This window comes from Tupaia chinensis, unplaced genomic scaffold, assembly GCF_000334495.1.
Source record: "Tupaia chinensis unplaced genomic scaffold, TupChi_1.0 Scaffold000489_1, whole genome shotgun sequence".
Classification (NCBI taxonomy): domain Eukaryota; kingdom Metazoa; phylum Chordata; class Mammalia; order Scandentia; family Tupaiidae; genus Tupaia; species Tupaia belangeri.
The window spans coordinates 475,912-503,728 of NW_006160001.1; positions in this window are offsets into that span (position 1 = coordinate 475,912).

Sequence of the window (27,817 nt, forward strand, 5' to 3'; positions counted from 1 at the left end):
TTCAGGTACTTTCTGTTATTAGTGACAAAATAAGCTAGAACAGAGGTGTAAACTGTTCTGATCATTTTTAGCAACCCTGCACAGTGCAGGGACAAGACACATTTCTATTGCTGTTCTTTTCCTTCTACAGATGTGGGATTGAGAAAGATAAATTCTTGGAACTAGTTCAGCTCACAAAGCAGGTCATCAAAACAACTGGAATGGGAACAAACTGTCCTTGCTTTCTCTCTTTATTCTTTCTAAAAGCAAACGGATTTCATACACTGTCTTCAAAGCTTAGTCTGACTGAGCCTGCCTGAAAGTGGTAAATCACTCTACCTCTCCGGTGTAAAATTTATCAGTTGCTACTAACTGTTAATATTCCTTCTGAGAATTTCCTGCCTACTCTGTGATTTTTACCGCCAAGCAGTTTACATCTCCTTTCACTTTATTGAATTTATCTTAGCATAGTCATGGTCATGGTCATACCAATTAAGCTCTTAAATAACAGGAAACTCAAGGAGATGGCAATATAGATTAAAGGTATTTCCTAGAATTTCATGTGCCAGTAGGCAAGAGACTTGAAGTCCTTTAGTAATGGTGTCTAGGAAAAGAATATTCCATGGAAATAATTTTACATCTTCGACATTTATGACAACTATTACCATGACTTCTCTCCAGTGTCTTGGACATCGTCCTCATCCCCCCAAAATATCATGGGTCACTGCATGGTCCAGTCATTGTTCCATGTGCTGGAGCACTCTGTGAGGCATTGGATTTTATTTAATACTAAAGTCTTGTGAAACAATTTTGAATAGCCTATCTGAATCTCTAATATTGGATTTGAAATATCTTTTTGCAGATATTTAGATTTATTACATGAACATTTTCAGATGTTTGTATACTGACACCTCGCACCTAACTAATCCTAACCTGCACTGACAATTCCCCACCAATCCTGCTCTCACAAAATTGACACAGCATTGCTTTTCTAGCCGGGTGTGGGGGTGGCTGAAAATTTAACATCATCTTTTAATTCTCCCTCCTCCATGGGAAATCCAATACTATGTTCTGTTTCTGGACTTTTCAACATATCTCTAATGGTACATTTCCCAGATTGTGTGCAAGAAATACTACTATGCAATGAGATGTTAACAGACTTTCCATATAATCAAATGTGTTTGGAAAATGGTATATTGAAAAAAGTTAAATGTATTTTTTAATTTTTTTTATGGCAAGACTTTTAATGCCTTTAATATATTTGTGTGTATTTCAGATCTTCAAGAGGAGAATGTAATATAAGTATGTTTTTTTTTTTTCCTTTTTACTGTTTTTAGTTTTTTACTATAGGGCACAGAGACAGAGAAAGTGAGAAATCATTTTAAGATCTATCCCAAACATTTGTAACCTAAGTTGGGGGCTATCCTGTTCTACTGTGAAATCCCTTCTTCACCTCTAGGGATAGAAAAGCACATAAAGTTTGAGAACCCTACCTTACTAGGTACATATTACAAAAGGAAAATAAAAGTCAGTTACAAGAAAACAAGCACATGTAATCCTACCACCTCTAAATACCTGTAGTTTAAACTTCATATTGTTTCATAGTTTTAAATACTTATCAGTGGGGAATAAAGTTATGAGACCCCCTGTAGAAGTCTAAAACTTTTTTCTATATATACACACCTATGATGTTTAATTTATAAATTAGGTACAATGAGAGATTAACAACACTAACTAATGATAAAAAATTAAAATTATAATATATCATAATAAATGTTATGTGAATGTGATCTATTTATCAAAGTATTTTACTGCATTGCACTTACTTTTTTTTTTTTTACTGCAACTGACATCAAATAACTAATACAGGAAAGCATAAAGGGAATGACAGTATATCAATGTCTCTATTTATATCTCAGATTATAATTGTCTATATCCATCTGCACAAACATTTACACATACATACATGGAAGTCATGCTCTTTTGTTAGTTGAATAACATTTTAGATTGCAAAACAGAATTCCAAAAGGGAAATTGGAGCGCTATGCTGAATTCAACAAAATTCATTTAAACATTGATAAATGTAACTGTCTGCATGTAGTTTAAAAAATGCACCAAACAGAGTGTGACTTTGAAACAATGTGTAGAAATGACTAACAGATTTTAGTTTATAGCTCAGGATTAAATATTCAAAGGGCTAAAGTTACAATAAAAAAGTTAATGGGACTTCAGCTTTACTGGAAACACACAAGAGTAGTATTAGCAGGACTAGCCTCAACCTAATCTGCTTTATCAAAATATACATACAATGATGTGTTTTATTCTGAGGCCCAATACTCGAAGAAAGATGAATCAAAGAGAAATGTATTCATGGAAAAGTTATCATGTTGGTATAGGAAAAAAAAAATAGATGAAGGAACTACCTAAGAAAGAAGACTATCTTTTAATTTCTGAATAACTGTAATGTGAAAGAGACTTAGTCTACCTGAGTATTCTTAAAAAATAGATATTGGACAATTATGTGAAAAGCACAGATAAGCTTTTTGGTCAAGTATAGGATATACTATTAAACTGTAACACAATTCGTATTAGCAGATATTTAGTTCTGTATGTGAATACCAAAACCAAATGACCTATTTCTTTTCTAATTATTTTTAAATATTATTTTTGACCTTATTGATTTTTAATACTATCTGAACATTGTATATTGTTTTTAAAATTATTTTACCACTTTGCACTTCAAGCTTTATGTAAGGACAGTGTTGCTCCATGCCGTTACCAAAATTTGATATCAACGGCATTTTGTTTGTAGCCTTTCAGGAAAACACATATCTGTATCTGAGGGTGGTTATAATTTGTTAAAGTATCTTTTTATATATTTAGTGCCACTGACACTAAATTTTGATTTCCTTTATTTTTGAAGGGTTGGTTGGTTAAAATTTCTTCCCCATTTTTTTTTTTTTTTTGGGAGAGGTTTTTGCTATAGGGCGTGTGCGCTCGCCAGACAGACAGAGAGAGACAGAGAGACAGAAAGTGAGAAATCACCCCCCAGGGGGGATGGCCACACTGCAATCCCTTCTCTTCCATTCTCCTCTCAGGATCTTGGGCACACACGCACACGCGCCTGGCATGAGTTCAAGTCACCAGGTCCGGGACTCGAACCACGGTCAACTACATGGGAGTCCAGCGACATAGCCATTATGCTAACTGCTGGCCACTCCCCATTTTTTTAAGAGAAATTTTTGCTATAAGGTGCTTGTGCTTACCAGAGGGACAGACAGAGACAGAAGTGAGAAATCACTTCCCGAGGGGATGGCCATGCCACAATTCCTTTTCCTCCATTCTCCCCTCAAGACTTTGGGCACGCATGTATGCATCCAGTGTGAGTTTTATGTCAGTGGGTCCAGGACTCAAACTATGGTCAACTGCGTGGGAGTCCAGTGATGTAACTATTAAGCCATCTGCTGGCCCCTCCCCATTTTTTAAGATGGCTATCTGTATTTTTCTAATTGATTTAAAGTAGCTCTTTATATATTTTGGATACAAGTCAGGTGTTGAATTGTCAGTTATTGAATTGAAAATATCATTTTCCACTCTGCGTGACTTGCCTTTTACTCTGTTTATGCTGTCCTTCCAAGAACAGAAATTTAAAATTTAATATAATACTGTTGCCAATAATTTCCTTTAATAGTGCTGTTTTCTTCTTGTACTTTTAGAAATGTTACTGTTTTATAATTTCTACTTAGAACTTTACTCCACCTGAAATTGATTGTTTACGGTGCAAGGAAGATATCAAAAAAATTTTTTTTCTGTATATGGAGATCCAATTCACCTGGCACTTACTGAAACAAAACAACCTTTTCCCCCAATACTTTGTAGGCCATGTTTAAATCAAGTGTCCTTTGGGGGGACAGAAGGTGATATGGTGGTTAAGGGCGCTGGACTCCCACATGGCCCACCACGTTTTGAGTCCTGGACCTAGTAACTTGCTTTCTTTCTTTCTCTCTCTCTCTGTCACTCTCTGATCAAATTAAAATAAATAAATTAATTAATTAATTAAAAAGGTAAATAAAATAAGTCTTTTAAAAAAAATAAAGTGTCCACAAAAGTATGACTGCTATTTTTGGACAATCTATTCTCTATTCCATTTTCTAAGGCTATTGTCTATTTTTAGCCAATAGAATATAGTCTTGACTACTGCAACATTGCAATTAGATTGATATCTGTTAGGGCAAGCCCTTCTGCTTTTTTGTGGATTTTGTATTTCTGTACAGATTTTAGAATCAGGTCATCAAATTTTGTAGGAAAAAAAAAAACAGTTGGAAATTTAATTAATATTGGATAGATCTATAAACCCAAGTAAGGAAATTATTATCTTTGAATATTGAATAATTTTATTTATAAAAATATTGTATCTCTAGGTTTTTTTGATGTTAATTTGTCTGGTTACTTCATAGTTTTATGCTTAGAGGTCTTAGAGGTAGAATTGAAAGCAGCTGATCTATAATCCATTTATTTTCTTCTGATTATTGACCTAGTCTTTTCTTATAAATGTAATAACTAGACCTCTAGACAAACAGACTAATGATAGTTGCTAGGAGAAGAGTCTTTATCTGTGGAATGATTTGAGCAGGATGTCTCTGATTTAGGGTTGCTAACTCTAAACAAACCTACTATTTATGGATTTATGAGGTGTGGTTCCTTAGAGAATGTCACATCAGCCATAAAACTCTTAGGGTTATAAAATTAGATATTTTATAACTTGAAATTTCACCATCATATAAACTGACCCACAGCTCTAATTAGAGACCTCGTCTATTATTCAGGGCCAGAAACTCCTGTCTGACGTAGGAAGGACTTAGGCAGCCACATAGAATGCTTCAGACCTTTTCCTGATTTGCTGATGGCTTCTTGATTATATCCTTGAAATTATTATTAAAACTTAGTAAAGGGTAAGAGTTCCTATTTGTATGTACTTAATTTCAAAAGCAGATACCTCATATTAGGTCAAAGTATTTTACATATTTTGTTAGATTAATTCTTAGGTACATATTTTCAGGATGTTTTGTTATTTTCATTTTTAAAAACTTTATTTATTCCTTCTGTGGGGGAGAGAGAGAAGGAGAGAGAGTGTGTGTGTGAGAGAGACAGCACCTCCAGCAGACCTTGATCTACCAGCTTCAGCCAGCCTCATATCATGGGAATGTGTGTGCAGAGCTTCCTCAGGGAGGTTTACAGATGTGAACCTGGAGCCTTCCTACATGGATCAACCTTACAGAATGTTGCATCTTACCACTGTGCTACTGTCTGGCCTTTTAGCATATTTTAATTGCAATTTAAAAATTTATATTATCTATCTGTTGCTGGCATATGGAACTATGGCTCAACTATGGTCATCTTTATACCCATCAACCTTTGAAGTTGTGATAATTAATTTTAATGACTTACTGTATTTTTATATACAGATATACTGTATCTATATATACAACCAAGCTATCTATAGATTTTCATATTTTTAGTTCTTGTTTTGTACTGTCTATGTCTTTTATGAATTAGTTTTTTATATTAGTTATGAACATTATTATAAATGCCCAATTTTAGAAGAAGAGCACTTATTATTTTACCATTAACTATGATGTCAAATCATACTGTTGCAATACCCTGTATCAGATAAATAATATTCTTTAGTTCTAGTATGTCAATAGATTTTTTTAATCATGAGTGAATGTAATTTATCAAATGTTTTTGCTATATTTATTGAGACAATTTTTTTCTTCATTCCATTATTGATATTTGACTTTCGATAACATCATTAAACTTATCATTTATAACCTTTTAATACAGTGTTAACTTCATATAGAAAAGTATAACATTACAAGAAGTAGAATGCCATAAAATTTCATAAATGTATTTCTATTATTAGTGTTATTAATATTATTATTATTGTTATTAGTATTATTACCACTAGTATTTTAGTAAAATAAACCTCATAAATTTTGGAGCAAGACTTGGAAAGATATAGAGGTAGCAGTATAGAGCAATTTTTTTTTAATGCTCTGTTGGTTCTAACTCCACTATCAGCAGTGTCTGGTTGACTATAAGAAAAACAGCATTTCTTGTGCATAGTCTGTAATTTATAACTCCTTGACATGATGGTAACCTCTGTTAATCTCTTATATAGATGAGTAAGTTTTAAAGTAAATACTATACTAAATATTCCCTAAGATTCAAAGATTTGTGTAGAGAATTAAATACATTATGGAAGGGCCCAAAGAGATAGGAACTATTAAATTCTGTCTTATATGACTTCATATCAGTAGGTTTTCACTGTTTCTATTAAAAGCATGGCAGCACCAGGTCTGAGAATACGAATTCCCCAATTTTGGTTGGTGGCTTCCAGAATATGCCCTCATGTGATATACCTGGAAGAAGCCTTACACATCATCCAATGTGCCTAATGCTTGTGATTATGGATGTGAAAGTGAAAGCTCAGAATGATTTGGTGACTGGCAATGACCACACATCTCTTCAGTGTGACAGGGTTATTGTTGGACCTCATGACTCTGATCTGCTGTATTCTGTGGGAGAGGGCCACCAAAAATAGGAAACCTTAAGGTCTACAACAAGATAGAGGTTTTCCTACTAGATGTCTTCATACAAAGGTCTTTTCAGCAAGCATAACAAAACATTCTCTAAGAACTCCAGAAAAGGCAGAGTATTTTTTAAAGTTTATTTATATGTGCCTTCTATGAGTGAAGGAAACACACACACACATGCAGAGAGAGAGAGAGAGAGACCCCCAACAGGGCCCTCATGCTGCAAAGCGCCCCCAGCCTCAGACAGCCAGGGACACTAGCACACGTGCACATCTGACATACAGAGGGAAGCCTCAGAATGTGGACATTCATCTGTCCTAGATGACTTCAAAATCACAGAGCATTGTGTTATTGCTGTACTACTGTGGGTGACCTGGGCAGAATATTTTAAGTGTCTAATATTCCCAGCATCTATTATATGGCATCAGACAAGTTCCATTTAGCAAGTGTGAGGTAGGTAGGTTGGTTGTTTTCCCAGTGTGTTTAGACAATCACATTATCAATTCCAGATGAATTTCCTCAGTTTACCCAAACCGAGATTAAATTTCTCTTGTTTTGTCTTTTTCTTTGCCGGGAGGATGAAGACTCCCAAGATACAAAGATTCTCAGACTCCAGTAATCCAGTTTACTCTTCCCCAAAAGGCCTCTTGTTTTAGAAAAGTCAAACCTTAGGCAACTTCTGAGGTTGATGTCTACCCTTTGTCTAAAGCTGCCATAGTCCCTCCTGGTATAGGTGACCCTGTTTGCTGTTTTTGAGGGGGAATGGGAGAGACTTCTTGGCACAATTGTTCAATTCACATAGGGTCCTGGAGCTGGCTGTGCTTCATCTCTCAAAATCTGTCCTGCCAGTCAGGATTTTGGTGTGTAAAAGGGATAAAAGGTGGCATTAGGGTGCAGCAACACTGGTTTCCCCCTCTTATGGGCTGAAGTGTGTTTCTTCTGTATTCATTTATTGGAGCCCTAACCCCCAATACCTCAGAATGCCACTATGTTTGAACGCATGGACTTTAGAGAAGTGATTAAGATAAAATGAGGTTATTATGGTGAGCTCTAATCCAGTCTGTCTAATGAGTTTATGAGAAAAAGAAATTTGGACCCACAGGGAGAGATACATAAGCACAGAGAATGGTCATGAGAGGAAAGAGCTAGAAAGTGGTCATCTGCTAGCAAAAGAGAGGTCACTTTCTTAGTATCAAAGAGGCCACTGAATCATGACCTCCTAACAGGTTTTTGACGCCCAGCACAGAAGAGCAGCCCCAAGCGCTGGAGCAGTTCTAGGCTGATGGATGTCACACTTTTCCAAGGCTGTTATATAATGTCATCTAAATACTTACCAGACTTATGTTTCTCTATCAGGAGTTTATCTTGGGATCAAGGCTTCTTAACATGGATTTTACAAATTAGTCTTAGAAAACCGTGATCCTTCATAATTATATACACGTATAGGTCCAATTTTTTTAGAAGACTTAGATTGTTAAAAGGAGTCCAGAAACCACCACAATACTAGGAATTTTTAAAAAAAAGTTTATTTATTTCTTCCATGTAGGAGATAGATACAGAGAGAAAGGGGGAGATAGAGAGACAGGAAGTCCCACCTCCCCAACAGGGTTGTCATGTCGTGATCCAGGCAGCCCAGATTACGGGTCTCAGGCAGCCCAGATGACCGGCATGTGTGTGCTCCTGCAGTACGTAGGGGAGTCCTCAGGATTGAGCCAAGGACTTTCCCATGTGGGCCCAGCATCACAGAGCATTGCACTGGGTGGCCCAAGAACTGTTAATTTTTAATTTTTACATAGATGCAATGTAAGGAAATTCTGTACCTGTTTTTGTTTATGTTCTATTATGTATCTATTTCACAAAGTTAATCTTGGTTTAAACACATATGGAGTTACCACATATGAGTTTGGTATTTTGGTATTGCCACATATGTTTTAAATCATTAGTAGAACAAATTAAAGACTAACTTTTTGGCATTTGTTATTTTTAAATAGTTCCCGTAGCTCTTTGAATGATCCTTTGATGAAATTTAGTTTTATCAAAATAAAAAAAAGACAGTGTTTTCTTACCAGTGTCCTTTGATATAACTCCAGGCCCATTACCAAGATGAGGAGTTTGTCTGAAAGAGTCATTCTGGGAGAGGATGACTCATTTTTTTTTAATAAGGATTTATAAGGTATTTTCCAATTTTTGAGTTTCTGTTCAGTTTACTTTTTTTGTTTTTTTATTCCCTGCTTATATTACAACTGACTGATTAGATTTTTACAGAGGTTTACAAGACAGATACGTATTTGTCAATATTTATTTCCTCATATGTATTATTAATTAAAGACTCCAATTTATTTTTAAACCAAACCAAACATTAATTACATAGTCCTGTAAATTATTTTATTTTCCCACAATGATCTGTGCATATGTACCTTACCTAAATAAAACTAGCCATAGCAAGGAGTATTGAAAACATATGAGATAGTTGTTAGGATTTTGGGTAGCTTCCATATAAAAAGATTCTTCAAACTGTGTTGGACATAGCTTCAAACAAAATACTAGATTTCTTGATCAAATTTTGGATTAAAACTATTGGCATCTTTTATAGGTCTCTGGTAACCTTTTGGTAACTTTAACTTTTTTTGGTTTGCTTCTAAAGTATGTAATTACATTAATATTATTATAATAAATTATGTGACTATAAAAGAGAATGAAATCTAATTTTAATTTTAATCATCCCTCAAATTTATCCCTTTTAAAGAAATATAAACTCTCAATCCCTTTTATTGCATGAAAGAGAAGAATATTGGTATGGGTAAGGTGAATAGGCAATTTAGTGGGTTTCAGCGGGTTTTCCTAGTAACTTCTTATTCTTTTCTAATTTACAAGTGTCCATTAGTATAGGAATTGAGCAATCTCTTAGAGTAGGGAATTCAGGAGGAATTATAAAAGGAGTGACAATTCTCCTACCCCTGACATGGCATTAAATCTGTTTTTCAGAGACTATGTTAAAGTGACCTTTTCCAGAGAGGATGTTTAAATAGCCAACTGCTCTCCATTGGTACTATAAAAAGGATGGCATTATTTTCTGAATATCTTACCATTGATTGTGGATGGTAAGGGGTTAAAGGAGAGAGACAGGGGTGAGGACTAGGTAGAAAATGCTCTGCTGGGTTCTTCTAGCCTGACTCAACACACCTCTATTTACATCTAGAATCTTCTTTCTCAGGTCTTAATTCTGTCTCCAAATTCTTACCAAATTTTTCCCTTCATTGACCTCCCCCCCACCAATGATTATCACTTATTAGGGAAGTCTTGTAAAAGACTTTGATTTGGGAAGGGCTTTTGGGATTTGGGCAACAAGAAACACTGTAAGTGGAGAGTATATCTCTCAGAATTCTACCAGCTATGTGGTAACAAATGAAAGCCAGCCTGAAACAGTGTGACATTAATACAGTCCAAACAGAGTAAGGTGCTATATGGCTGAACTTGGTCCATGAGCAAAGATTCAACTGGGCCAATTTAAATGGCTTTTAAAATGATTTGATCTGTGTTCATTAAACCTTTTAACTTAATAAAAGAAAGGTGAGATTATGAATTTTCACTTTGTTGTTACATAGATTTTATTTTTTAATGTTAAAATAGGACACCTTGAGAGTTCCCATAGGGTAAAGATTATGCTGTCTGACTGACTAGTTTGGTATTAGTACAATGATGGTAACAGTGAGAGGGCTATTAATTTTAGATAAGATAATTTGAATACTTACCGAAGAGGGGCAGATCTAATGTGGGAATACACTACTGCTGACGGGTATAATGTGAGAGAAATTTATCGAAGTGAAATGTGTTCATTGGACGTCACTGAACTGGAGACCTGGATTGTATTCTGGCTGATTTGAGGTGAGTTTCCCCATTTTTATTTCCTTAGAAAGATTTTTGCTATAGGACGTGTGCACTCACCAGAAAGACAGAAAGTGAGAAATCACTTCTCACAGGGGATGACTATTATGCAGCAATCCTGTCTCCTCCATTTTCCTCTTGGGATTTTGGGCACACACGCATATGTGCCCGGCTGAGTTTAAGCTGTCTGGTCTATGACTCGAACCACGGTCAACTACGTGGGAGTCCAGCAATGTAACTATTATGCCATCTGCTGGTCCCAAGTTTCCCCATTCTGTGCTTTAAATTTCTAATCACAAATTGAAGGCTGGAGGGTGAGATAAAAGCACTAGTTTTTGAAGTCCTGAACTCTAAAATCCCATAATTCTAGGACTGTTTTGTAACTTTTGTTAGAATGCCTCAATAACTGAAATCCACATTTAGAGATTGTTGTGTAAAACTTAAGACATTTTTCTCAGTGGAGGGAAAATAAATTATGGCCATCTTAACTATTAACCACTTAGTAGAGAAATAATTTACCAGACAATTATTTAAAGTATGCATCTAGGTATAGGTAAGGACTGGAAAGAATTTGAGCTGATGAACTCAAGCAGGGGATAATTCCTCTATAATAACTTGGATTATTCCAGGTTTTGAGTCCCAAGGAAAGGGCAGAAGGCTGAGAAATGTGTGAGACAGCCCCATTACCAAACCCTCTTGATTTTTTTTAAAAAACAGGGTGATGGGGAGGAGGGACCAGCAGTTAGCATAATGGCTATGTCGCTGAACTCCCATCTAGCCAATTGTGATTTGCGTCCCAGACCCAGTGGCTTAAACTCACACCGAGCGCATGTGCGTGTATGCCCAAGATCCTAAGAGGAGAATGGAGGAGAAGGGATTGCGGTGTGGTCATCCCCTCAGGGGGGTGATTTCTCACTTTCTATCTCCCTGTCTCTGTCTTTCTGGCAAGCATACATGCCCTATAGCAAAAAACCTCTTAAAAAAAAAAAAGAGTGATGGGAAATGTGGAGCATTCTCTGAAGGGTCTCAGATGATGCTATCATTTAGATGACTCATTTCAGAGGTACACTGGACTTCTTTTACTTCCTGGATGGGTGAGAGTTTTGTAGAAAAGTGTAGATGACAATTTTGAGATGTGTATTAAAAACCCAAGAGAGGAAGGAAACAAAAATACTTATGTTTCTATAACACAGTCTGTAGGTTCCACAGATTTGAAATTTGAATCCACATCAGAGAATATGAAAAGAAAAAAATTAATCAAAATATATAAGCAAGTCATGCAACACCCATGCCAGTATCCCCTCCCCCTTACCCCCCCCCAAAAAAAAAAAAGAGAGAAATTTTTAAGTCACATTGTGGCAGGGTCTTTTACTTCCTGGATGGGTGAGAGTTTTGTAGAAAAGTGTAGATGACAATTTTGAGATGTGTATTAAAAACCCAAGAGAGGAAGGAAACAAAAATACTTATGTTTCTATAACACAGTCTGTAGGTTCCACAGATTTGAAATTTGAATCCACATCAGAGAATATGAAAAGAAAAAAATTAATCAAAATATATAAGCAAGTCATGCAACACCCATGCCAGCATCCCCTCCCCCTTACCCCCCCCCAAAAAAAAAAGAGAGAGAAATTATTCAGTCACATTGTGGCAGAGGAAAAGATAACTTCAGTGAGAGTCAAAGAGTGGGGGTTTTGTAGGTAAGAACCCGAGTCTAGAAAGATTGGAAGTGAAACCTGCTCTCCCCTCCTAACCATGTGCATTTGGGAGAGTGGCTTCACCTCTGTGAGTCTCAGTTTCATTCTCTATAATATTGGAGTCACCATTTCCCCCTTACTGTTGGGGAGTGGAAATGAAACAACTCTTAAAGAATGAGATGTCACTCTCTCAATGTCATTATTAGCATCATTAGCAGTAAGATTGTGTTAGGTGGATATATCAAGTTTTGAGAAGGATAAAAACTTTACAGTAATACTAGGTAAGTATGAGACCAACTCCCCAAGATTTACTTTGCTGCCTGTAGTTTGCTCACTGGGAGAGATAAATGACCAGCAGGATTTGCCAGTGTCTACTGTTCAGACATGGAGTGTTTACAGGGAGTTCTCAGTAAGGCCCAGGTTCTCAAGTTTCTAGAAAGTTCCAAAAGATGTTTTATAATCTCAAGAGGATCCATTGGGCACATGCTCTCTCTTCCTTATGTGCACAATATGACGTATTATCTGATACATAGGAAATCCTGTCATGTGAATTTTTCTTTTAATTTGAAGCACAATTCTGAAGAATTATGTTTCAGGCTATGCATGCTTAAGTATGAATGAGTCATAATAATGTGTTGACAGCATATAAATTTCCATTTGTACTGCATAGTGACTTCTTATGCATTGTCAAGGCTTTTTTTGATTCAGTATATTTGAGTGACACTTTCTAAAGTTCTTTGTATCTTAGATATAAATTACATTGTGGCTTCCTATATTTGTAAAGCAATTTTCCTACTGAAAAGCAATTTATGCCAAATGTCACTGACTCACTGCAAACAGGACATATGATTTGCACAATGAAATTTTATTGCCTGGTTCACATGATTTTAGCGTGCTTTAATGTGGAGTAAGCTTTCCAAGACTGGAGGATTTGGCAAGTGTAAGTGGTTGACATTTTCATTTTCAGTCCCCCCCGCCCAAAGTCTCTCCAAGGAAGAGGGAAATGGTTGGTCCACTGACAGATGTTTTGTTACTATGTGGACATCACATATCCAGACTCTCCTTACTCAGGCTAATAATACTGCATTTGGTTAGCTGTACTTATCCTCTTCAGCTTGTAATTTCTTTTTGGCTAGAATACTGATGACCTCAAGAGAAGCTGGACTTTCTCAGTGTCAGGTAGAACGGAAGCATGCCAATGAAGAATACAAGGCATGGAGATATCTTTCTTTTTATTTGAATTCCACTCTCTTTAGCACCAGAATTTCATGGCAATCTAAAATACCCATGCTTCCTGGCTAAGTGTGCCAAAGACTTGGAAGCTCGGTTGTCTTCCCTTACACCTTTCTCACTTCCCTTCTCTCTTTGTTTTCCTGAGAGGGCTGAATGGTTGCTTGCAAAAAATATGTCCATATCCTCATTCCTGGAACTGTGAATGTGACCTTATTTGAAAAATGAGTTTTTTCAGATGTCATTAAATTAAAAATCTTAAAGAGAGGAGTTTATCCTGGATTATCCAATGAACCCAAAATGTAATCTCTTGTATCCTCATAAGAGAAAAGCACAGAAGAAAGAGATGAAGGGGAGAAGAAGAGGTAGAATAGTGCAGAAGCAGAGCCTAGAGCAATGGCCAAAAAGTGAAGATTGCTGGGAGCCACCAGAAGGTCAATGGGCAGGGGAAGAGCTTTGGGAGAGATTCAGCACAGTTCTTTTGACACCTTGATTTCAACCTCTGCTTGCAGGACTGTGAGAGAATAAATTTCTTTCATTTTAAGCCTCCTAGTTCATGGTAATTTGTTACAAAGGAATTTAGAATTGGGACTAGTAGAAGGTGTAATGGTTACATCACTGGTCTCCCATGCAGTCTACCGTGGTTTGGGTCATGGACCTGTAGCTTAAAGGTCACGCTGGGTACGTGTGTGTGGATGCCTAAAATCCTGAAAGGAGAATGGAGGAGAAGGGATTGTGGCATGGCCATCCTTCCTGGGGTATGATTTCTTATTTTATGTCTGTCTCTGAGGCAAGCACATGTGCCTTCTAGCAAAAATCTCTCTCTTTAAAGAGACAGACAAAAACAAACAAACAAAAAAGGAATCTAGAATAGCTTCCTTTCCCTTCAGCTTTTTTCTTATTTTATTTCTTCTTCTTTTTTTTTCAGTGTGCTTATCTATTTATGTCCTCCATCAAAATATTCTGTCTTTCTCTTTCTTCTTGTCACTGTATTGTTGCCAACACAAAGCGCATACCAATAATTAATATTTGTGTGAATGATGAGACTTTTGCAAAGTTGATTTGACACTTATGCTATTATTTTTAATTTTAATGGGCATACAAATTGCCTGGGAATTTTTTTCAACATACAAATCACCCAGTTCTGCTGTAACACATTTCTTCCTGTATTGGCCTTGGACATGACATGGAAATGTATTTTATAGCAAGTACCTGAGGGACTCTCAGCAAGATGGCCTAAACTCATACCTTAGAAACATTAAAGTAAGGTATTACTTCTTTGGTATACTGTCAAAAACTGAAGTATTTTTGTGCTATGGGCTTGCCAGTCCAAAAGCCCAGTATAGTCCAGTATTTAGTGTCTAGAGAACGCTGAATCCTAGGCCTCAATTCCTGAAAATGTAATAGTAAAAGGATTTAGATTCACATTTAGTAATTTACAGTGGGCAACGTAAGGAAATTGGGTGGGTCCTTAACTTTTGAATTGTAAGTGTCTAAGAGAGGCCACTGTGCCATTTCCCAGCACACGCGCTGCCATTGCCTAGAAGAGAATTTCAGACAAGGCTGACTGGGCTATGTTCTCACCCACTGGGCCAATTTTTGGTCCTGGCTTAAGACTGTGTCCACTTAAAGGAGGAATTGCCCCACAGAGAGACATTTTCCCCCCATCTATTGTGTTTAGGAACTTGAAATGATCCAACAGCAACTTGGATGGGAACTCTGAATGGCTTTGACTGGAAGCAGCCCCAACATACTTTTCCAGTCTTCCCATCATTCTCCACAGACTTGGGAGGTTTTCCGGAGGACTTGATCTTGCCAGCTATCTTTTGTCCAGCCTCACTTCTTGACAGGCTGTAAACTCTACTACATGCAGGGCAGAATGTGAGGCTGATGTGAATTTGTGCTAGTGAATTTGTGTTCGAGATGATCACTAACACTTATGGCTGTGATGAGAGCAGATTTGCTTTCTTTTGTTTTTAATCTTTTTCTTAGATAAGTAGAGTAAGCATTTGTTCATGAATTAGAAATGCTGGTTTATTAGGCAAGTTTACTATAAGGGTCCCTTTGTATCCTGCCTCTTTCTGGATGCCTGCAACTCACACTGCACGTTCTCTTTTTTGCCTCCTCACAGCTCTCCTCTCTGGTTCACTTTGGTTCCTGGATGACATCCTGTTTTATAGTCTTTAATAGTTTTGTACATAGTGCTGAAACTACTCCTTTAAGACCAGGTTTGCTTTTTATCTTTTATAACAATAAAGTAAAAACACAATGCATTCTTTATAAATTGCTTTAAAATCTGGGTCTTTTTGAAGTTGGATTTGGGGGAAGCCTGTAGTTTAGTGGTTAAGGGAGCTGAAACCCACAAGGCTGACTATAGCTAGAACTCTGGCCCTGGCAACTTGCAAAACATGCCAAGTGTGTATATGTCTGTGTCCAAAATCCCAACAGGAGGGAGAAATGAAGGAGAAGGGACTGTGGTGTGACCATGTCCTATTGGGTGTTCCTCTCTTTCTCTCACAATACACCCTCCAGCAATGAAAAAAAAAAGTCGAACTTTTATATATGGTGTTTTTCTATTCATTAAACAGTGGTCCTGAAACCTTAAATGAAAGGGTTGTTATTAAAGAGATCATTGGGTCCCACCCCCTGAATTTATGATTCTAATTTTCTTAGAATTTGCATTTTATTTATTTATTTTTCTTTGGAATAATAAATAAGAGATAGAGAAACAGGTTCTTCACAGTGCTACTAGGGTCTTCATACTGCTATCCACACCCAGTCTTACCTAGCCTTGATCATGGATATGTGTGCATGTGCTCTCCCAGCATGTTCAGGGAGTTCCTGGGACATGAACCTAGAACCTTTCCCATGTGGGTCCAGTTGCATTACCACTGTGTCACCATATGATCCCAGTATGTGCTTTGTTTTGGAAAGATTTTTGCTATAGGGCGCATGTGCTCACCAGAGAGACAGAAATAGAGAAATCACCACTCTGGGAGCTGGCCACACTGCAATCCCTTCTCCTCCTTTCTCCTCTCAAGATTTTGGACAGGTATGTGTTGTACACATGCCTAGTGTTGAATTTCAAGCCATCAGATCTGGGACTCAAACCATAGACAGTCATGTGGGAGTCTTGCACTGCCGGGTCCCAGATTTTGCTCTTGAAACAATGCTCCCAGCTCCTGCTGCTGATTAGAGAACCTCAGAACTAGGCCATCTATCCTTTTATCTTTGTTTTCTATTTTTGATACAAAAGCTTGTATCTTATATACTTGAGAAAGATAAAAGGTCTTTTTGTACTCCATGTGTTAGAGTTCAAATTGGTTAATAAACCAGGCAAATGTGACAATCATTCTAGAAACATAATGATGCTTTAAAAATCATTGTCAACGAAGGAATACTCTGTTTTAAACTGTGCTTTGCTTGAGACTTGGTAGGCCACCTTATGTGTCATACTTGTTTTCTAACTCAATGCTTTTGACCTACAGACTTTTTCTATAGGCAGTTCCTCAATCTCCTGTGACATGCCCTGATCAAATTTCTCCTTGTTTCATGCTTGTCCTCCTAAGTCATCTTCAGCCTCTCATGTACAGAAAATATCATACCTCTTTTTCTCTCAGTACTTATTTTTTAAAAATTTTTAAGAGAGATTTTTGCTATAGGGCCCATGCATTCACCAGAGAGACAGAGAAAGAGACAGAAAAACAGAAAGCAAGCAATCACCTGCCAGGTGGGTTGGCCACATCACAATCCCTTCTCCTCCATTCAGCTCTCAGGATTTTGGGCACTTAAATACACATGCCCGGCATGAGTTTTAAGTCACAGGATCTGGTATTAGAACTGCAGTCGACTACGTGGGAGTCCAGCAATGTAACCATTATGCCATCTGCTGGTCCCCCCAGTACCCGTTTTAAACAATATAAGTATAAGGAACATTTGAATGGGTATTGTGTATTTTCATTTTAATTTATTCAAGTTAATTTACCTTCATATTCCTGTCCTTTTAGTGGTTACAGAACTTTTGACATTCAAAAGCCCTTGCCCTTTGAAACTGAAAGCTGTGAAAATACATCTCCATTTTGATGGATGGAGCAGGACTAGGTGGTATCAAAGCTTGTGGTTATTATGAGGGCTTAGCATAACCCTTAAAGCTTCTAGACTACTATTTTGAAGACCTTCCTTCCTTCCTTCCTGCCTGCCTGCCTCCCTCCCTCCCTTCCTTCCTTCCTTCCTTCCTTCGTTTTCTTTGTTTCTGTTTAAGTTTTTTGCCATAGGTAGTGTGTGCTCATTAGAGAGAGACAGAGACAGTGAGAGGGAAAGTGAGAAATCATCCTCCCCGGGGTGGGGTGGGGATGGCTACGCTGCAATTCTTTTTCTTCCATTCTCCTCTCAGGTGTTTTAGACACGCATGCACATGCACCTGGCATGATTTTAAAGTCATCAGGTCTGGAACTTAAACTGAAGTCGACCATGTGGGAGTCTAGCGCCTTAAACACTATGCCACCTGCTGACCCCAGACCCTGTTTCTTATTAAGCTTAACAGAGCAAGGCCCTTGATGGGCCTATTCCTCAACTTTAATATTACATAAGAGAGTAGTCACTGTGAAGTTTCTTCTTTTCCCTGAACTCCTAATGAACCTAATGCCCTTTCACTTATAGTGCAATGTCTGGTTATTTTTTCTTTGCATGTGGGAAACTTTCTGTACAGCTGTCTGCACGTAGTATGCTTCATAAGTATAAATTTACAGCTTTTTACTTTGATTAAAATATTTGTTTAATTTTATTTGTAATTATTATTTTTTAATTTGACTGAAGAGAGAGAAAGGGAAAGTGTGAAAGCAAGCCACCAGGTCTGGAACTTGATCCATGGTTAGCCATGTGGGAGTCCAGCGCCTTAACCACCATGCCACATGTCAACCTCACAGCTTTTTACTATTTTTCTTTTATGAGATTAAAAAAAAATCAGATAATAAGATTAAAACAAATCAAAGAGGGATCAGCAGTTAGTATAATGACTATGTTGCTGGACTCCCATGTAGCCGACCACGGTTCAAGTCCCCGACCCAGTAGCTTAAACTCACGACGAGTGTGCGTACATGTGTGCCCAAGATCCTGAGAGAAGAATGGGGGGAAAGGGATTGTGGTGTGGCCATCCTCCCTGGGGGGGCGAGTTCTCACTTTCTGTCTCTCCCTCTTGCTCTTTCTGGTGAGCACACGTGCCTATAGCAAAAACCTCTCCAAAACAAACAAATAAACAACAATAACAAAAACACAAATCAAAGAAAATAGGCAAAGCAATGGTGAAGAAAAAGTTAATATGTAATTAGCAAGGAGAGAAACAGCAGACTCATGTGCCCTGAACTAATAAAACTATCCCTTGCCTGTTTTTCATTGAAAAGAAGACAGGAAAAGATTACAAAAGAAAACAAAAAAAACAGATACCAAAAGACTGTGCACAGTAACTACCAGAGGAAAAAGCTTCTGACTTTCTAAGTTCTTCAGAAGAAATACACCATAGAAATCTTATGAACAGCCAGAATCTCAGCATCTGGCCCTTCTTTCAAATCCTTTATACCTCAAGATATGGTAATACAAATTTCAGAGTTGTAGTGTAGTTTTTTTTTTTTTTTCTTTTTAATCATTTGTCATTAGGGAGATTTCTTAAAGATTACAAAAGAAAACAAAAAAAACAGATACCAAAAGACTGTGCACAGTAACTACCAGAGGAAAAAGCTTCTGACTTTCTAAGTTCTTCAGAAGAAATACACCATAGAAATCTTATGAACAGCCAGAATCTCAGCATCTGGCCCTTCTTTCAAATCCTTTATACCTCAAGATATGGTAATACAAATTTCAGAGTTGTAGTGTAGTTTTTTTTTTTTTTTCTTTTTAATCATTTATAATTAGGGAGATTTCTTTGTTTAGTACAGTCTGTCCAGCCAGGAACTTATGTGTGCCAAGAGTAGCATGGCGTCCCTGGACCTCGTAACAGGAGCAGTAATTAGAACTGGATGAATCCCATTTAACTTAGTGGTCCGATGTCAGGCCTAAACCCTTGTTCTTGAAATTCAGAGAAAAGTTAAATTGGTACAAAAATAAATTCTCTTGAAAAATTTCCTTCCTGGACTTGACATTTTGGTTTTTTGGTTCTTTTGATGTTTAGCATCAAATACTGAAGAATAATAACAATGGGAGTCCTTCTGAGAATATTACATGGACACGATGATTTATAAAGTAGATGCTGCCAAATGCACAGGAGTCTGCCATTTTAAACTGTTAGAGGTTGGCTTTCTGCCTTGGGTCGTGCCCCAATATCATGACCCCGGTCTATTCACTAGGGAGAGTTAGTGAAGGCACATCCCATCAGATGTGAAGTCTATTTTCCCATTTGCCAGTGGTTGTACAGTTCACTAATAGATTTAAATTTCGTGTACATGTATTTCTGTATGAGTAGTTTAAAAATAATAATTACTTATGCAATATGTGCAATATATAGAAAACATATAGAGAATTTAAAAATAGAGAATGTTAGAGCTGGAAGGAGATTTAAAGTCCCTCACCCCGGCCAGTCATTATAGGTTAAAAAAATCATGTTGAGAAAGGGGAAAGCGTTTATCTAATACCCCTTAATTTTCTGCTACTTCCTGTCTAGAATCCCAGTGAAACTTCAGTGACTTTCACTTACCATTGCACTAATCCCAACACTTTTTAAAAATGAAGGAGAAAAGAGGGCCACCAATCAGGCTGAAGAATACAAATAAAGAGAATTAGTTCCTGCAGAAAAAACTCCATTTGTCAGGTGGAACCCATACGTTAGTGCTCCTAAGTGACGCTACCCAGCTGGGCCTACAACTCTGAAGTGCTTCTGTTGCTGGTAGAGAGAGAGTCTGCTTGGCATCCCAGAAAGCACATCACATTTATCTAACCTTCAGGTTTATTCTGATTTGCTAAGCTACCTAAAGCTTTTTTTTTCTTCCCAAGGTTCAGAAATATTCACTCCCATTTAAGATGTTTTTGAATTTTGGCAACTTTATGTCCAAGACCAGGAACAAAAACTCTTTCACAAAGCTCAAGATGCAAAAAGAAGAATATTTTTCATGGCACAAGGAGAGATTTGGATTGCTTTTTCAAAGACAGCAACCAAGAGTAAAATAGGAAGAGTCCTTTGTCTTTGTGTTTTTTTTTTTTTTTTTTGAGAAGTTTCTGCTCCAGGGTACATGCTCTCAGGAGAGAGATAGAAAGCAAGAAATTACCCCCCAGGAGGGATGGCCACGCTGCACTCCATTCTCTTCCATTCGTCTCTCGGGATCTTGGGCATGCATGCACACACGCCCGGCGTGAGTTTAAGCCACCGGGTCCAGGACTTGGACTGTGGTCAACTACATGGTAGTTCAACAACATAGCCATTACGCTAACTGCTGGTCCTAGGAGAAGGAGTCCTGAAAAGTAATTATGGACACACAAGAATAACCAAGTATCATCAGAGTAGCAATCTGGATCTAGAGCTTCATTTGTCTTTTTTTTTTTTCTCCCTGTTTTCAGGGTCTTTGACTTTTTTTTTTTTTCTTTTTTCTAACCAAAGGTAAGAAAATAAGGATAATCTTCCAAAACAAAGAATAAATACCTTTAATGAGGCACTAGATTGATGATAAAGTTCTCTAGTGATATTTGGCATTATTGAGTTGAGTAACTTCTTTTTGGCTCTCAAAATTCTGACTGTAGTTGAATGCAAGGTCATGATAACCCAGAATTATTCTGGAATGTTAGTTTATTTCCTCAATTAGTCTTTTTCTGAAAGGCTTTGAACACATTCGTACATAATAAGTAGCATGTACTTAGTAAATAAATATTTTAAGAATCCCAAAGGGTTTGGACAACATAGTTTCTAGAAAGTAGAAATTTAGGAAATTAACAAGTGTCATATCTTATAAAGAATTATAATACTGTTGAATATTATAGTAACTTTATAGAAAACTTTCTTAATTTTGAAATATTTTTGTGTAATCGCAAAAACATGGATGAAACTCATCTTGATAAAGAAAATGGGAGAAACTGTAATAAAAGAGAATAAATTATTTTTCTAGGATTATATTGCACAAAATATAACAAACATCTGAGGATATTTTCTGTGAGAGTTCATGGGAAGTAAGTATGCAAAGCAATGAAAATTATAGTAGAAGCTCTGTGGGCACTTGTTATGGTCACACTCTGGGTTAAAGGTTTTCAAATAAGGAACCAGCAGTTAGCGTAATGGCTATGTCGCTGGACTCCCACGTAGTCGACCGCGGTTCGTGTCCTGGACCCGGTGGCTTAAAACTCACGCCGGGCGTGTGTGCATGCATGCCCAAGATCCCGAGAGGAGAATGGAGGAGAAGGGATTGCGGTGTGACCATCCCCCCTGGGGGGGTGATTTCTCACTTTCTGTCTCTGTGTCTCTCTCTGTCTGTCTGGCGAGCACACGCGCCCTACAGTGAAAATCTCTCCAAAAAAAAAAAAGGTTTTCAAATAATATATCATTTAATTCTTAAAACAATCCAGTGGATCAGATGGTTTTAGTCCTATTTTACAAATGAAAAAAATGGAGGCTTAGGAAAATTAAATAACATACCTAAAATCTTACAATTAAGTATAAGAGCTAGAATTTTAGCCCATATCTTTCTCCAAAAATTTTACTTTAACTTCTTTTTTTCTTTTTTTTTTTTTTTTTATTTTTTTTTTGCTATAGGACGTGTGCGCTCGCCAGACAGACAGAGACAGACAGCGAGACGGAAAGTGAGAAATCACCACCCGGGGGGATGACCATGCCGCAATCCCTTCTCTTGCATTCTCCTCTCGGGATCTTGGGCATGCACGCATACACACCCGGCATGAGTTTAAGCCACCAGGTCCGGGACTCGAACCGCAGTCGACTATGCGGGAGTCCAGCGACATAGCCATTACGCTAACTGCTGGTCCATACTTTAACTTCTTAATCACTGTTTTTGTATCTATTGTCTCCTTGACTGTCTTTTTTTTTTTTTTTTTTTTTTGCTATAGGACGTGTGCGCTCGCCAGACAGACAGAGACAGACAGAGAGACGGAAAGTGAGAAATCACCCCCCGGGGGGATGACGATGCTGCAATCCCTTCTCCTTCATTATCTTCTCGAGATCTTGGGCAAGCATGCACATGCGCCTGGTGTGCATTTTAAGCACTGGGTCCGTGACGCGAACCACGATCCACTGCGCGGGAGTCCAGTGACATAGCCATTATGCTAACTACTGGTCCCTACTTTAACTTCTTGATCACTGTTTTTGTATCTATTATATCCTTAACTGTCTCTTAAGGAGTTCCATCCAAACACTCATCAGAGACCTCTTTAAATCTGGGAAATTATGCTAATTCTTTTTCATTTATTTGGAGTTGGTCCAATACTTACTAATTGAAATGCTATAATACTTAAATCAAATTGATATTTTGAAATACAGTTAAATAGGATGAACTTTTGCCTATATATGTAAAAATATGCATTTAAAAATATGCATTTTAAAAAATGCTAGCCATCAGGACCAGCATGTGGAATGGTAGTTAAGGTGGTTGGATACCACACAGCTGACCACAGTTCTAGTCCTGGACTGAATGACTTGAAAAACACACTGGCCACGTGTGTACCCAAAATCTGGAGAGGAGAATAGAGGAGGAATTGTGGCATGGCCAACCCCCCTGGGAGATGCTTTTTCACTTTCCTCCTCTCTGTCTGTCTGACTCTGGCAAATGCAGGTCTCCTATAGCAAATTAAAAAAAAAATGCTGGTCACATGAATTTTAGCATTTTCTGGTATATACATATTTAGATAAGATTATTATTTTTAAAAATGTCATGCTTTTCCTCTAGATTTAGTTTTTGTTAGCATAAGCATATTTATATTAGATTAACATTCCACTGAGTTCGAATAGTTGCTTTTACTTCAGTGAATGCCTGTTAGTCACATTAGAGATGTTTTTGACATTTTCTATTTAACAAGACCATTATTTGGCAGGTTATTTCTTTAAAATGATCAGTTGAAGAACTGTCTGTGACTTGGATAGCTTGTCTGAACAAATGAGATTATTTTATCCTCTATAACTGGCTCAAAACAAAGCTTATATTTTATTTACAGGGTGGCGGTTGACAGCAATTGTTTGATAAATGTCAGTCTCATGAGAAAACTGCTGCCACCTGGAAGAAATGTAGGCTACCTAGCAAAGAGAAACACTACTGTTTTTTGTAGATCCCGTTAGGCTCTGGCTTGGACTAAAGGGTTCTCATTTGGCTCCGATGGTGGGAGTTCATCGTTCATCTATAAAACTGGTCAGATCCTCACCAACTGCTTGTTATTTACAGATTTTTTTTACAAGTTTGCAAGCCCATTGCCTACTCAGACACACCGACAAACAGACATTCACACAAGTGTATCATAGAGGAGCGAGTGTTAGAAAGACGGGAGGTGATTTCAGGACTCTAGAGCTTAGGGTAATTTAGGCTTTGAGCTGGTACCTAGGAATCGAACCTGAGGAGGTGCTGAGCATTCTGGGCTTGAGGGCTTCAGAGAGATGTATCAGGGGAGCTAGGCCATGCATCAAAGCAATTTTTTTTTTTTTTTTCTGAATGACTTGAAAAACACACTGGCCACGTGTGTACCCAAAATCTGGAGAGGAGAATAGAGGAGGAATTGTGGCATGGCCAACCCCCCTGGGAGATGCTTTTTCACTTTCCTCCTCTCTGTCTGTCTGACTCTGGCAAATGCAGGTCTCCTATAGCAAATTAAAAAAAAAATGCTGGTCACATGAATTTTAGCATTTTCTGGTATATACATATTTAGATAAGATTATTATTTTTAAAAATGTCATGCTTTTCCTCTAGATTTAGTTTTTGTTAGCATAAGCATATTTATATTAGATTAACATTCCACTGAGTTCGAATAGTTGCTTTTACTTCAGTGAATGCCTGTTAGTCACATTAGAGATGTTTTTGACATTTTCTATTTAACAAGACCATTATTTGGCAGGTTATTTCTTTAAAATGATCAGTTGAAGAACTGTCTGTGACTTGGATAGCTTGTCTGAACAAATGAGATTATTTTATCCTCTATAACTGGCTCAAAACAAAGCTTATATTTTATTTACAGGGTGGCGGTTGACAGCAATTGTTTGATAAATGTCAGTCTCATGAGAAAACTGCTGCCACCTGGAAGAAATGTAGGCTACCTAGCAAAGAGAAACACTACTGTTTTTTGTAGATCCCGTTAGGCTCTGGCTTGGACTAAAGGGTTCTCATTTGGCTCCGATGGTGGGAGTTCATCGTTCATCTATAAAACTGGTCAGATCCTCACCAACTGCTTGTTATTTACAGATTTTTTTTACAAGTTTGCAAGCCCATTGCCTACTCAGACACACCGACAAACAGACATTCACACAAGTGTATCATAGAGGAGCGAGTGTTAGAAAGACGGGAGGTGATTTCAGGACTCTAGAGCTTAGGGTAATTTAGGCTTTGAGCTGGTACCTAGGAATCGAACCTGAGGAGGTGCTGAGCATTCTGGGCTTGAGGGCTTCAGAGAGATGTATCAGGGGAGCTAGGCCATGCATCAAAGCAATTTTTTTTTTTTTTTTTAGAAATTTGAGTCAATAGCTATACTTTTTGTTTACTTTTCCAGTGCAAATGAACCTTTATGTGTGCTTAGTGATAGAAAACATTTTTTTTTCTACTTATCCCCATTGAATGTTTGTTGAGCATACCCAAGCCTTGGCTTTTAAGCCTTTGTCACTCCACAGACATCCGAAACCCCCTGGAATTGATTAAGGACCAGGCAGGGTAAATAAACAAGCTGTGCCAGGAGGTAACATACTTCTTTTCACATGGCTGATTTCAGGAGGAAAATGGGAATTCTGGAGGACTAGTCGCAGAAGTCAGCATAATGCAAGTGAAAATGATATTGACTCTCTGCTAGCTCTCTGATTGTGAAGTCCCTTCTTATCCCAAATCGGGCTGCTTGCCTAGATTCAGTCAGGTTATGCTGAATCTCTGGCTCCATCTGCTTCAACTGGCCTTCTAGGACCACTATGAAGAACATATTGTGTGAACACTAATTACCACCTCGGGTTGGTTTAACAGAGCCAAATGGTGACAGCATGCCTCCACCCCACTGCCTCTGGCCAGGGAGATCTTGTGGGCACATACCGTGCTCACCTCTGAGACTAACGGGGCATACCCTATTCAGGGATAGGGTTTGAGAGAGAGGTCACTGTTATCCTATTAGTGTAAGATTCTATTTTCGTAGGAATTGAAAGGGGGGTTATATAATTTCGAGAAACATCAGGCAGTTTTTGCTAGTCTGTGTAACAAAATTACAATTTTACACTAAGATGAGGAGAACAGTGTTTTCCTGCTGGACTGACTTTCTGGTAGGACTATGAGGAGCTTTTGAAGTGATTAAGAATTACCTAACAGCTGTGGGTCTTTGCCTTTGTTCTGCTGTAATACACATACTCACAGAGGAAACACTTTTATGGGTGAATGTGGATTTGGACAATTGAATTACTGCTTAGATAAGACAGATTTTGGATAATGCCTAAATCACATGCTCTAATGCTTTTTCAAAACTCACTTGTCACACTCTTGCACAGCTCCACATATCAGGTTAGGAGAGCTGAATGTCTAGCAGTAAAGGTCTTATTTTTTGCCCCCATAGGGTTTCTGGCCTAGATTAACAGGCAGAGTCAAAGACTTAAACAATATGTTCTAGTGATGTAAGTGGAGGAGATGGAGTGAGGAGGAAGAGAACACACTAGTCAGGATGTGTGTTCTGCTTATGAAAGACATTTCTGAGAAACTGAAATATGAGTTGGAGAGCATACCATGGTATTCCCCTTGCTAACTGTACCCATCAAAGTATTATTGTACATATTTACATATGAAGTATGGCAGATTTTTTTTTTTTGAGAGGTTTTTGCTATAGGGCGCGTGCGCTCACCAGACAGATACAGAGAGACAGAAAGCGAGAAATCACCCCCCAGGGGAGATGGCCACACCGCAATCCCTTCTCCTCCATTCTCCAATCAGGATCTTGGGCATGCACGCATACGTATCCGGCATGAGTTTAAGCCACCAGATCCAGGATACCAGTCATGGTTGGCTACATGGGAGTCCAGTGACATAGCCATTACGCCAATTGCTAGTCCCTAGTGTGGCAAAATTTAAAAAGATGGAAAATGACTGCAAGTGGGTTTTCTTTAAAACAGTCATGATCTGAATTAGAAATGTAGTGATGTGTTAAAGTTAGTCATGTCTCACTGGATTTCTGACAACTTGGTCTTGTCTTTGGTAAACAACTAATGGTCAGACTTGGCTTTTGGGGCTAGTATTTGAATAGCAATGTAATTTCAGGACTTCATGAAGAAAAGAAAGGATATACATAAATATTCTACATATCTCCCTTGGGCATATGTGTGTGAAAATATCTAGAAAGGAAATTACTTAGTCATGGAAAAAGTGCAGCTTCAACTTTACCAACTAATGCCAAATTGTTTTCCAAAAAGGATGTACAAATTTACACTTTCATCAGCAGCACAAGAGACAAAATTAGCTTCTTATTGTTAGACTTCTAAATATTTTAGTATTTAGAATATACATTTAAAATATTTTGTCCATTGAATGGACATGAAAGAGTATAATATCATTGTTTTAATTATAATTTTCCTATAATCTTTTGAGTTGTATTTAATACACTTATTAATAATTTTATTTTCCTTTCCCTAAATAATGATAATTTCTTTGGTTCTTTTATGTGTTTTGGATTACTGTTTTTAGTACTTACTGACTTGATCATCATTCTTTCTACATTCTAAGTACTAATTGTTCGTAGTTTGTGAACAAATATCTTTCCCACTCTATTATTTGTCTTTTATTTTTGTTTAAAGTGCCCTGTCCTACCCTTATTTTTAATTCAGAATACTTGAATTAATCAATTATTCCTTTTTTGGTTTGTTCTTTTTTTTTTTTTGTCTTAAGAATGAGGCTTCTACTCCAATCTGTAGAAAATGTTCTTCCATATATTCAAAAATCTTCAGAATTTTAGTTCAACTAGTTGAATATCTAGTTCAATTCTAGTTGAATATTGGTACTTCTACTACTATTTTCATATATTTTACTTCTGTACTTATTACAGATCCCAGAATAGATTGTTAGTTGTTATATTTTACTTTAAACAAGTAACTGTTATATATTTACCTATATATAAGTGGACTTCAAAAATTCGTAGAATGGGCCAGCCCTGGGTATAATGGTTGAAGCACTGGATCCCACATGGTTGGCTACACAGTGCAAGTCCCAGACCTGGTGCCTTGAGGAACATGCTGGGCTTGTGTGTGTGTGTGTGTGTGTGTATGCCCAAAATCTCAAAAGAAGGGAGAGATGG